The 12,698-nt window shown below is 40.4% G+C and overlaps 1 long non-coding RNA gene across 2 annotated transcripts in view; it reads right to left on the reverse strand.

Moving 5' to 3' along the window:
* Window positions 1-5,918: 5,918 nt before the first annotated feature.
* LOC142051531 (uncharacterized) overlaps window positions 5,919-12,698 on the reverse strand; it is a 64,695-nt gene continuing 57,915 nt past the window's right edge. Inside the window, exon 4 of one of the 2 annotated variants that reach the window (XR_012658534.1) lies at window positions 5,919-6,730. This is a non-coding gene — a long non-coding RNA (uncharacterized LOC142051531). Of the gene's footprint in view, window positions 6,731-9,491; window positions 10,165-12,698 lie in introns of those variants that run through there. The other variant, XR_012658533.1, reaches the window with a different exon arrangement.

Here is a 12,698-nt window from a genome sequence, read left to right on the forward strand (position 1 = left end):
CCAGTGGGTAGGGCAGGGATCTGAGAATCTCTGGTCCTCATCATGACACTGGTTCCTTGCAGTTGAGTCTTTCTGCCTTGTGTCTGGTGGCAGCAAAGATAAAACACATCTCCTTCTTTAAAAGTTATAAGCAGAGCCTTGAGTGAAAAGTGCTGTAACAAGAAAGGTTTTATTGCTCTCCAGAATTTTTTTTTTAGAAAAATTATATTATTTTAGAGAATGTGTGGGTGCTTCTGGAAATTCAGCGAGGGTTAATACTGATCTCATCCCTGTGATGACCCCTGTAAAACTTTTATTTACAGGTAAACAGTTTTAAGCAATAGCGGGTTAGCAATTGGTCACGTTAGCACATATCATGCTTCTCCGGGGTATGGAGGGTGAAACAGCCACAGCATGCCCAACCTTCCACAGGCCATGGTGGACAAGTGACTTAGGTTTGATACAGATTTGTGTGAGGAGCAGTTATTCTGCAGGATGATAACTATGAGGCGAAAACCAGCCTTCTGGCAATGGTAATGGTGGGAAGGTGCTGCCAGCGAAAGGTCCACAGAGGTTCATGCAAGTAGCTCTGAGACAAGGGCCCCACTGGACTCAGGGGGCTCCCGCAGCTGAGGTGCGTGGCCTCAGCTGGGCCCTGGGCACAGGAAGAACCATTCTCTATGTCTTGAAGTCCAGACCCAGCCATTTCTAATCCCAAACTTCTGTAGTGCTCTGAACTTTTCTGTCAGAGTCTTGTCCAAAATCTTCCAGTTCCCCAATTCAGCAACTTCTCTTACACCCCAGACTTTTATATCCTCCATTGTCAAAGGAATGGAGATTCAGGTGATGTGGCCAGAGGGCTGTTGGACAGTCCTTTCCATTCCCCTTTTTTTGTCTTTTGTCACCCTTAGACTAGATTAAAAAATTTGGTTTGATCCTTTTATAGTTTTGACTTCAGCCTTCAGCCAAGAAAGTCATTAAAATCAAAAGCCAGCACAGATATACGTCAACAACGTATCAAACTGTAATGTAATAAAATAAAAAAACAAGCAAACCACTCCAGAAGATACCATTTGAACTAATTCAAAACAGCTGCTCTGCCACCTAGTGTCATTGAATAATGTATGCTGAAACCCAGCTTCCTCCCTAACCGTTGAAACACCGCTATCATGTATTTTTCTTTCTAGTAGGTTTTTAAGATCTGGCACGTGCATCTATCAGTGGGTGACAGAAAGAGGGATATAAGTCAGGAGTAGTCTCCATTCAGAATCTTTCCCATGGCAATAAGGTGAATATAAGTTGTCTCTTACATAAAAGGACTGTTCCTTACCTGGAAATGTGAGCTGCAAAGCTAGACACAACTCAAGAACTGCTGGGCTTCTCCCAGTGATTCGTTAGCTCTAGGGAGACCACATAACAGACTCTTTATTTTAGGCAGGAATGCAACAAGCCTGTCAGGAAAATTCAGTTTTTTTCAAGCCTACCAGATGTTCATTTTGCCCCAGGTATTTTCTGCTTCATAGTATGAGGTCAGCTCCAGAAGTGAAAGATTGCCTAAATTAGGCAGTAGAGGTCTTTGCTGGATGAAGGGAACAGACTGGAATTTGTTTGTTTCTTTCTTTTTAATTCTCCCTTTGCATGTTTAATGTCCCCCCCAAATAAACTTACATTCATCATGCTCAAGGAGCTGTTTGGTTTTTAAACAATTTAATAATAAATAATAAGTGATAAATATATTTGCCTATTTTAATGCCATATATAGGTACTTAGAAATTATTTAGAAATGCTTTTTTTCCCAGCGCTAAACACCTTCCTTGCCAGGGGAATCAAACATGTGGAAATTAGGAGTTATTAATGTATTCTGCTTGTTTCTTATCAAACCAAATCTCCTTACTTAGAGGTTGTCCTGATAAATCTTTAGAAATTGACCTAATTTGCCAGAATAACTCCAAATTTGGATCAGTGCCCACAGCTTCAATTGATAACAGATGTTTGGCTCCAGCTAAAGGATTTAAATCTTAAGTATGACTTTACACATCTTCTTCTGAAATGTCACAGCTCTTTGTACTCATAACTAGAAGCTATGCCAGAGCAAACCAATACTGTCAATAGCAGAGCTGAAAGAAAACACACAAAGCACAAGGAACTGCATTCCAGAAACAGTACAAATGTGGTTTGGAAAAGATCAAATTTGAGACTACTAAAATTATGATATAAATACTGCAGCACAATAATGGTCTGCTTAATTTAGGAGCTGATGAGAAATACTGCCCTAAATCATCTTCTTTCTCAAGCAAGCCCATGAGATTGCCACTTTACGGGAACATAAGTGCAGTGAGGCAGATCTCAGCTACTGTTACTTAAAGGTTTCCTCGAGTTTTTGAATTCCTAGTCCAAATAGATATTTATCCTAAAATAAGGAGAAAAAAAAAGAGAAGAAATTTTTTAAGGCCAATAGAGACTGATTTTATCTTACCATAAGGTCTCTAAAAGAAACATCCGTATAGGCTGTCTTGCAGGCAAGACCTCTAAATCCACATTCGTTCCCTAAGCACCCTAGTCTGAAGTGCTGTAGAGGACTCTGGAGACCCCTGAGGTGTCTCTGCTGAACATGCAGAACTGGATTGTGTTGTAGGTGACCCCTTTGCCACCAAAGCTGACCAAAAGACAACCGGGGTTTCAAGTGTTAAATGACAACCAGAGGCCAGCAAGCTTGGTGCATGGGTGTTGTTTACCCTTATGTGCTCTAGTTCTCAAAATAAATAAATTATCCCCTTCTCACCAAAACTGAGTTGTGTTTTGTTTTTATCACAATAGTCCCAGCTGTTACAAATAGCTGGCACTAATAATCTGTGGTTTAGGCTGATTAGCATCCTATATCCCTTCATTTCTAAAATGGAATTTTAATCAGATTGTAATTCCTTGAAACCTCCACATCAGTGAGTACTTCCCTAGCCATTAATCAATTGAATTTTGCCCTCTATTAAGCTGCTTAAATCCACTTCACATTGCTGATTGATAACTTCCATTGCCTCCAGCACGTCGCTGACATACTGTGGTTTTTTTTTTAACATTAGGGCCATGACACTATTATAAGACTGAGAAAAAAGAGCAGACGTTTGCATTGCTGCTGTTGTGGCTTTGCAGCTTTCCCATTTTAAATCCCTGTTTTCTTCAGGGATTTGAAAGTAGGTCATAAATTCATTCCAACGTGAAATCACTTTCATTGGTCTAATCATGCAAGTACTCAATGTCTCTACTGGGAGGCCAGTTCTTAGTGTGGAAGTAGCTTAGCTCCTTCTGCTCAAACCCCCTGCATTCATATTTTCCGGCCTTTATGCTCATTTTTTGGTTTTTTGTTTGGCTCTTTGCTTTTGGTGCTACTGTGTTGAAGCACAAATTTATTTTTAATAAAGCAGTCAGTAAGTTGTGACTCTCCAGTGCAGAAGGATAATAGCAGTTGTTTCTGCTAAGAAGGCAAATGAAGTTTTTGGGTTAACTAAGAGTTCATGATGGAGGGCTTGATTCAGATATGTCCTTTCTTAGATATTTCCTTTTCCTGAAGCAAATTAGGTGCTTTGCACGCTAATTTACAACAGTATATGTGTTTTGTTTCAATTTCAACCTAGTAACATATTCCAGCTATGATACACTCATGCATTTAAGTCATTATCTGAAAGGCAGAGCCATGGACGGTAACACCTACAGCCTGGAATTTGGCCACCAGAAGAGGTCAGAAGAAAATAACCCCTCAGAACCCCAAGGCAGCACAGAAATCACCTTGAAAGAGTAAGCTAAGTTCTCCTCAGGTCTTGCTACCAATGTAAAAAAGAAAAAAAAACGAACCCCACAAACCCAAGCATTTCCATTATGATTACTACTGCTAAACCTAATTAACTCACAGTATGTGCCAGGCATATCAGACCTGATTAAAGTCTCCTGTTCTGGTGTTAAAAGGTAATCCAAGGCCTTTAAGCTTTTATTCAGATGCCTATGATTTTGCTAGAGCACCTGCTATACAGAATATGCTAATTAGAATTTTTGAATTAAAATTGTCTACATCACCCATTTATGGGAGGAAAGAAGGAAGGAAGGAAGGACATTTTAGCACTAGCTGACTGCCAATGGCAGCTCCTGAAGGAGTGGAGTTGCGCTGCTGTCTGCAAGAGCTTAGGATATTTTTTCCTTAATCGCCTCTGCTGGAGATTAACTTCACCTTTGTTTCATTTCTACCTTACAGAAATTATGTTCCTTACCTTGCCGTGTATTGTTCAGGCTGCTGGAATACTGTTGTTTGTGACTAAAGGTGTGTTTTGGTTCCAGCTAAGATCAGATTTTGTTGCTGTAGCGGAGTTCTTCCAAGTTCAGAGTAAACATTTTTTTTCTAAGACATTCCACTTTGCACCAGAGCAGACTCAGAGCAACTGTGATGACCTTGGTGGTATCATCGACTATGGTTTTGACAGGAGAACTAGCAGCACGAGGTGTTGTGTAGTAGGAAGTGACTGTATCCTGAGTTAATCAAAGTCCACAATATAATACATAAACAGGGTTTGACTATAGTTCATTATCTTAAAGCTTTTAATGTTGGGAAGGAGAAGAGCAGCTTGCCTACTTTTATTTTGAAGCAGCTCTATAACTTATGGTAGGTTCCCAGCTCAGTTATTAGAAAAAGACACATAATACTTTTTGGTACTTTTTTGTTTGCTAGAACTTGTGAGGTCTCCCAATGCTTGTCTATAAAGGTTTACCCAACACAATCCTTTAACAACCGGCACGTGTCCCCATTTGTTTCAGGGGAAGTCCTTTCCACTTCTGTTGACATTGCAGCCTCCTGTGAACCACTGAGTGAGGAGGTGGAGAATCAGGGGTCCCATTTATAGCTTTCTAAGTCAATAGAAATAATCCCAGGGGAATTTTGAAAGAGATCTTTAATTACTTAACACTGACCCTGGAAAATAATCTCCTGTCAAAGCTAGCTGTTCAGCAGGACAGCTAGTCACCTGATGCTTTCTTATGCTTTTTAAAGAAGGAACAAAACAACTGGATGTATTTGTTATTGTCAAGAATATTTTTAAGACATTAACTTGAGTTCTGATTTAGAAGTTTGCTAGGCCAATTCAGATGGCCAGTTTTTCATAACAGAAAATACCTACATCTGTGTGTGGGAGTTCCTTCAGAAATGCAACATGGTTTTTTTCCTCAGGCACTGTTAATATTTCAGGTTGACACTGTGTTAGAAAAATACAGAAACCCATTTTTCTTGTATTTTGGGTTATGCTGTCTGAAATCTTTTCCATGGCTACAAGAAATGTTGGTGCAAACCGCAAAATTTTGTAAAGGGAAATCATGCTGTACTAAATCTTGACCATAATCCAGTAACATTAAGATGAGAGAATACTTCAAAAGAGTGAGTTTTCCTCCCGCTCTCACATCAGTCAATCAGTAATGCGTAAGTATTTGCATATGCGCAAATCTGGTACAGTTGATAGCGTGATAACAAAGCAAGGCTACAATATTTTCACTGTTGCCACCGTCCAAGGTTCATTAAAAAAAATGTATTTTTTCCTGCCTTTTATTTATTTGCATATAGATTTTGACCCTTTGTCATTTGTATCTCCAGACCTTTTCCTGCAACTGTGAAAGACAAACAATGTAAAAACAGAAGTCTATTATTTACAGTTACAAATTTTATATAGCTATTAATTAAAGAAGGTTTTAATTTCCGTTCTGGCTTTCTGTTGTAAGATCATTGTTACAACTGAATCCCCTTTTCAGAGGCTCAAAAAAACTCCAGGAAGATTTATGGGATAACCTTTCTTTTAATCACTACTTTTTGCGTATATGTTTACCTTTTTCTCTGTCCATTGCTCGTTCTGGGCATATTTGCCTTTATTTCTGTTGCTTCCTTTTCTGTGTTTGCTATTCACTGTCATTCCTATTTTCTTAGTGTTTGCCTTTCTCATGTATGCTTTTAATGTACCTTTGCTTTTCTTAAAGCTTTCTGTGTGCTCATATTCTCTGAAGGTGCAGGATTATGTTTGGCAATCAGTAACTCAGTGACTGAGTCACCGATCACACTGAATTAATGCTGCATCTCTGGTATCCTCCCGTCACCTTTCTCAGCTTGCTTCTTCCTGACACTCCAAGGATTTATTAAACTACTGTGTCAGGTTAGGAAAATAGCACAAGCTTGCTCTGAGATAGTTTCTTTCCCCACTGTGGTCTAGTTTGCTCCTTCTTGGCCTTGCAAGATTCATTGCCTTGCCAAAGCTGTAATATCCTCCCTGCTTTGTCTGCAAATGGGCCAGTACATTTTTGGTGAAGCTGTCCTTTCACTCCACTATAGTGAGCCAAAGGGAATGTGCTGATCATGGCTCTGCTTCAGGATGTTCATATTGTGCTAATGCCACAGGACTGGCACAGACTATTCCCTTAATATGCATCATGTGACCACATACTTTTGCTGTGATCCAGCATCTCAGCCTTGTTACTACAGTCTTCCTTACCATTTTGTGCAGCTCAGTACCTCATGAAGGTGTTGTACTCCAAAGCTAAGATTTTTACCCATGCATTTATTGATTTTGTATGAGCTCTTCTTAGGATAAAACTTGTACATTCAGCTGATATTAGCAGGAAAGAGATGATGTCGTGCTATCATGTCTGGGAGTCTGTAGCATATGGTAAAATGAGCTGAACAGCCTTGTCCAATTCCCATTGATACATCATTCACCACTGCTGCTTCTATCACCTGCAGGAAGTGAATGGACATGTAACTGAGCTGTCATCTTGAATTAGAGAATGAAAACAGACATGTTATAAGTGCACATCTTCACACCTTGAAAAAATAAGTGGTGCATTCTCTCCTCGAAAAGAGTGTTAATTTCTTTTTTTCCTCATTTCTAAAGCAAAACTTCAAGTCTAAAAAGGAACAACACAAAATATTTATGACTCTGGAAATCCTTTCATAAAAGCAAGATTCCATTTAAAGGCTTCCCATACAAAAACCATCATTATTTTAGTTAAGTAATGGACACATGGTAATTAAATAGAAATTGATTAGAGTTCCTATGCACAGCAATACAAAAGCAGTAACATTAAAGGTAAGAAACCTGCGAAACTTCACTCCACTGGAGATTTTAAACAAGAACAAGTTGAGAATGAGCAATATAACCTTAGCTACCCTAGCTTAAAAAGAAAGACTTTTAGGGAACATGGTCAATATAAACTTAGAGATAAATTAAAAATATTTTTCTTGTGTTAGAATGATTAGAGATGCTTGATGTTGTTGATTTTTACACTGAACTCTGAGACCTTTAACACTGACTACTGGTGGATAGGCTGTCAGACTTGATGTGCCACATCTGATGTAATGGAGTTATTGCTGTGTTGGTGGGACATTGTGGAAAAACTCTGGGCTTAGCTGGGCCGGAGCAGCTGCAGCTGCAGCATCGATGGGGCTGGACGAGGTGAAGTGCAGTGTGAGTTGGCCACTGGGGACTTTGGGCTAGAGAACATGTGCAGCACTGGATGGCACTTAGGGGCAGGAGAGGAGAGGGATGTGGCATAGCATTAGGTCCTTACACCCAGCAGGTCTGCATCGGTCTGTGGGTGACTATGGAGCTCACGGGGAACTGTCAGCTTGACTTCTTTCACAAATTCTAATTTCATCCAACATCATTAACTTTTTTCTTTTAAAATGCTGTTCTTTGCACTGACTTTAACACTCATCAGTTGGTGGAACATAAAAGGCCCTTTTTGAAAGTGGTTTATACAAAAATATTCTCTAATAAAGAAGAACGTGTCTAGACATAGTACTGTAGATAATTCTTGCTAGGATAAAAGTAATTTCCATGTTAAAGGGAAAACATATTTTTAATAGAACTGTCTTTAAAAAAAGGAATGTTTTCTTCAGTAATGTTTTGCGATGGCTGAACTTTGCACAGTTCTTCTTTCAGCCCCAGATAAACAACCACACCTCTCACTTGCATTCCTATCAATCTGCTGTCCTGACAAGAGTCCTTACTGTTGCCACCACATATTCTTCTTAAAAAATGCTAGTGGGACAGCAGTACATAAACTACAACAAGCCAGCACAAGCACCGGTCTGTAGGAACTGAGGTCTTTTACATATGACCAGACAATAAGAGGATTTGAAAGGATGTCAAGTGTGAGACTTCGGCACAAGAATGTAATGCATCATCATTTCCAATCTCACAAACCTTAGTGGCTGTGAAAATTAAGAACCACTGTTAACAGCTATGTTCCCACACATGAAGTCCCTGCTTTGGCTTCAGGCTTGAAGAGGGTACTACGAGTATGAAACATTGCTCATTTTTTCCGGTTCTGACAGTTGCTCTATAAAAGACATTACTTCTCCCTGCAAACCTTGCCTCTTTCGTAATGGCCAGGGAAGCCTTGCTGCAGCTGCACTGGCAGCACAGGGTCCTGCCTAGAGTCATTCTTCAGACACTGGCTCAGTGTAGGAGTGTCCAGTATCCCAACTTGATGCAGCACATGCCCATTTTTAAATTGCCCTCGGTCACTTCTAGAAAATATTTTGGGACACTGCCAGTTTCCAAAAGATGCCAGGGATCCCAGATAACAGTGCCAGAGGGACCTCCCAGGATGTCTGATGAATTCACAGAGCTGCTGAACGGACTGTGTGTTACTTCTCAGGACTGACAACATGCGCAGATCTGCAGCCTTGCTCATTTGGGCTAGCTAATCTTTAAGAGAGTGGCAAAGTAATTTCAGGTTCCAGGTTTTCACCCCATATTGCAGGCATGAGTAAATACTTCCAAAGGGGTTTAATAGGCAATTTGAGTGCTGAGTACTGTAATCAATTTACAGTACCAAGTACAGCTTCACTTCTCTCCCTCCCTAGCCAGTCTTCCTGGCTCCTGGAAGTCCTAGACAAATGGTCAGTGTTTGCATGAGAAATCCAGGTTTCTGCTGCTGGCCAGGCAATTTGTGAAATTCACATACAATGGATCCTGGAAAACCACAGTGTATCAGACACCACACAGTCCACACTCACGGTTTCCCTGTAAATCACAAAGAATGGATGTACTGGAAAGGATTCTTAGGACAGGACTTAGGATTTGTTGTCCTAAGTAATAGTCCAGTGAGCACTGAATTTTGTTGGAAAAGCTGAGAAGCATTAACAGAGATCTACCTACTGAGGAGCTACCTGGGTTGGACAGGCAAACAACAGAGTGGGAAATGCAGTGTCTTGCACAGTAGGAAAGGAAAAAGACCAGGAGTGTGAGTGAGGGCTGTCTGCTGTGCAAGGCAGGAAACAACAACAAAAAACCACCAAAACCAAAAAAGCCCTGCAAAGGAGGTAGGTAACCAAGTTTTTCTATACAGAAAGGTGGCTGGTGAAGAACTTCACTTAGCGTAACAAAAAACTTAACGGACATTTAACTGCAAAATCGGTCTGCTTCAGATCCTGATAAGCTCCATTTTATACTTAGAATGTATAAACAATCAAAGAGGAAGTAGCATCTGGGTATGAAGTAATTTTATTTGTATTTACAAATACATGCACGCACACACCCTCACCCACTTATTTCTGTACACACAAACCCACACATATATGTATTTATATTACTGTGCTCTCCAGGATGTAATTCAGGAGTGCTTGGCCAAGCACCATTGCCCTGACCTGCCAGCACTGGACAGAGAATGTTTAAAGCAGGCCTGGGTTTTGGAGGCTTTCCATCTGCAGACTGGTGTGCTAGGCTGGTTATGCATAGGAGGGTTGGGGTGAGAGCGAAGAGGTGGGCAGTTGTAGGGCTGGGGTAATGATTTTTAAAACCATCCTCCTTGTCAAATGCAATATTTTAAGACTCTTCCTCCAAATGCCTTGTTACCTCCAAAATATCACCAAGAAAAGTTTCCCTCTAATGAGACAGACAGTTGCAGCAAGTCTCTGCTCACAGTGGGGGCTCAGCTATTCCGACAGGCAGCAATGATCAATGAGAAAAGCGGTGTCTGGCATGTCACGAACGGAACAGAAAGGTTGCGGACATCTGAACGAGGGAACTCTGCCATCACCATCAACCTTGCCTCTGGGTCTCATTCTGAAAATCGCAGGGAAGCTGTGCTCCTCCTCTCTCGAGATTTGCATAGGACATTTACTGCATCAAGGATTCCTTCTGACATTTCTAATGGAAACAGCTAGAAGAAAGAGGGAAATCAGATAGCAGAGAGTCTCTACGCGCTGTGCTGTTGCCAAGCAGATTATGTGCTGTAATCTGTAAGCACTGAACTGTGTTTGAATTATGAGGAACCTCTCCCTTGCTTTTGTTTTAGCCCCCTGGGAGAGGCGATGTTTCCGGACTGCTAATGTCACAGCGTGACCTGTTAATAACCTGCAAGAGCCTTCCTCCACTCCGCCGCCTCCTGCTCCCCCAGGACCCGGCAGCTGCCGTCACATGGATCGAATGCCTGCCTTGTATGCGGTTCATTGAGAAAAATTCAAGCATGTGGCCTGAGGTTCCCCTGATGACTGTCTGGGGATGATGATTTCTACCATCTGTTCTGGCTGCCTGCAGCTCCCGGAAACACCGAGGTGTATGTTGCTTCTGGCCATACGTGGGATTCCTAATGAAACCTCAGCTGCCGTCCAACTGTTTGCGAATATCAGATGGGTTTGAATTATCTTTCCGCCAAGAGGGGAGGGAGAAGCACTTTGTTTAACTCTTTAATCTGAACCACTACACAGCACGTGCATAATCACAGGGTACAAAGCCGCTGAATTATTTGCATCTGCATCACGGTGGCAGCTGTAGCGTTTGCACGTGTGCTGGGTCTGTCCGATTCGAGATGCCCAGGCTGGTTGTTTCCAGGCTAAATATACAGCCTCAAGTCAAATTCATCTTACTGTAGCTCACTTGGAAGCCCTGTAATTATACCAGAGATTTATTTGATCCTTTCAGTTCTGATTTGTGTTAAAGGCACATTTCAGCCATATAAATTGTATATCAGTATATGACAAAAGGCTGCTTATCAAACGGTTTAAATGCAGCTGAGGGATTGCAACAGTTTCAAAGCTATTTATTGAAATAGAGGAAGTCACAGCAAATTGATATTAATTTTGGTATATGAAAGAGACTTTCATGCAAAAAACCTTGATAACAAATAAATAGAAATCCCTTGTCTTTCAGGATTTGACATCCTGTCTCTTATTTTCCCTGTAATCTATCATTTAGAAACCTTTTCTTGCTGTTTGTTGAATATCAGATTTCAGTGGATGTTGAGGGGTACTAAATCACTTAGAGGACCAGGTCTCAGTAGAAAGGATTTTACATTCATTCTTGTTAGAATTACCTAGACTTCATCCATTTATACTCACACTGTTTTCTCCATTGATATTCATACTATTTTCTTTGAATGAATAGATGCTCTCAGTAAGAAATCCACTGAGCTTTATGTGGTCGGAAAAATTGTTTACACAGTCAGTGCTGGAGCAGTGAAGTTATTACAGAGTTGCCGAATGGATCAGGAATAACTGCTTACATTTCTTGCAGTCATTGTTCAGGCAGGACAATGTAGAATATGAGACTCATAAGTGGCCTCAAAGCGCAAAAGAAAAGGAAAAGGAAGTAGCTACCCAGCAGTAGGCAGTGGTGATAACCTTGGGTTGTTAACGGTAAGGGGAGAGTGTCAGTACACGGGACTGGATGTTTCACATTTGCAGATGCAAGTTAAAACACCTCTGTAGCATGACCTCATCCACTTATTTTTAGATGCTGTTTTTCTACTAATATTGTGGATGCTAATCAAAGAATGCAAAAACACTTCTTAGCAGTGGCTTGCTGATTGGTTTTGCTTTGGGAGCTTATTTTGTTATGCGATGAGACATCACAGCGATCTCCAAATGCATTCAGCAGCTAGTGCATAGGCATGGGGGTGGGAGGCAGGGTTCCCACTGTTGCTGGCATTCCTTTCTCTTGTCAACTGACTCACAAAGAGATGTGCACGTACCTCTTACATATGCACACTGCCAGAAATCAATATCAGGGTAGAAGGCTTGAAAGCAGATATTACCAGAAAATTCAATAAAGCTTAGAAAAATATTTCTATTTCTAATTTTCTACTTTATTGATCCTTTTTTTTTTTTTTAAAAAAAAGACACTCAAAGACACAGGAACTATATACGGAAACTTTTCATGCATTTATCTTTTCCAACCTGGAATGACCCAGGAACTACCTCTGCTTTCATTTTTAAAGCAATTTTTCTTTTAGCAACAAATCCAAGACTACTGGCTTTTAGCAAACATGAGCTAGTTAAGCAGGGCATGGAAATACAGAAGAGGTGGTTTGTTTAGCAAAGCTTTTCTAGGAACATTTCTTTTTTTGTGGTCTGGGTATAGGAAAATTTCACTTTACTACCAGTGGCTGTCCAAAAAAAGAAAAAAGAAAAAAAAGCTGAAAAAACCCACCTTATTTTTAAAAATAGTTAGATTTTGGCCTAAAGCTTTTTAAGGAAAACCTGGTATTTCTTTCTTCTCTCTGCGTAGATCTCTGCATTACTTAAGAGAGATTTGACAGATGGAGACAGCTTGTAACAATGTACTTGAAGCTCTGAAAGACTAAAATGAGTAATCAAAACCATTCCAAAAATGACTTTTTCATGAATCTGTCTAAAAATATATGTCACAGAGAATTTCTTTCCCCTCCTTTGCACTCCTCTTTTTTGTTTGAAGTAA

This window comes from Phalacrocorax aristotelis, chromosome 1 (assembly GCF_949628215.1).
Source record: "Phalacrocorax aristotelis chromosome 1, bGulAri2.1, whole genome shotgun sequence".
Classification (NCBI taxonomy): domain Eukaryota; kingdom Metazoa; phylum Chordata; class Aves; order Suliformes; family Phalacrocoracidae; genus Phalacrocorax; species Phalacrocorax aristotelis.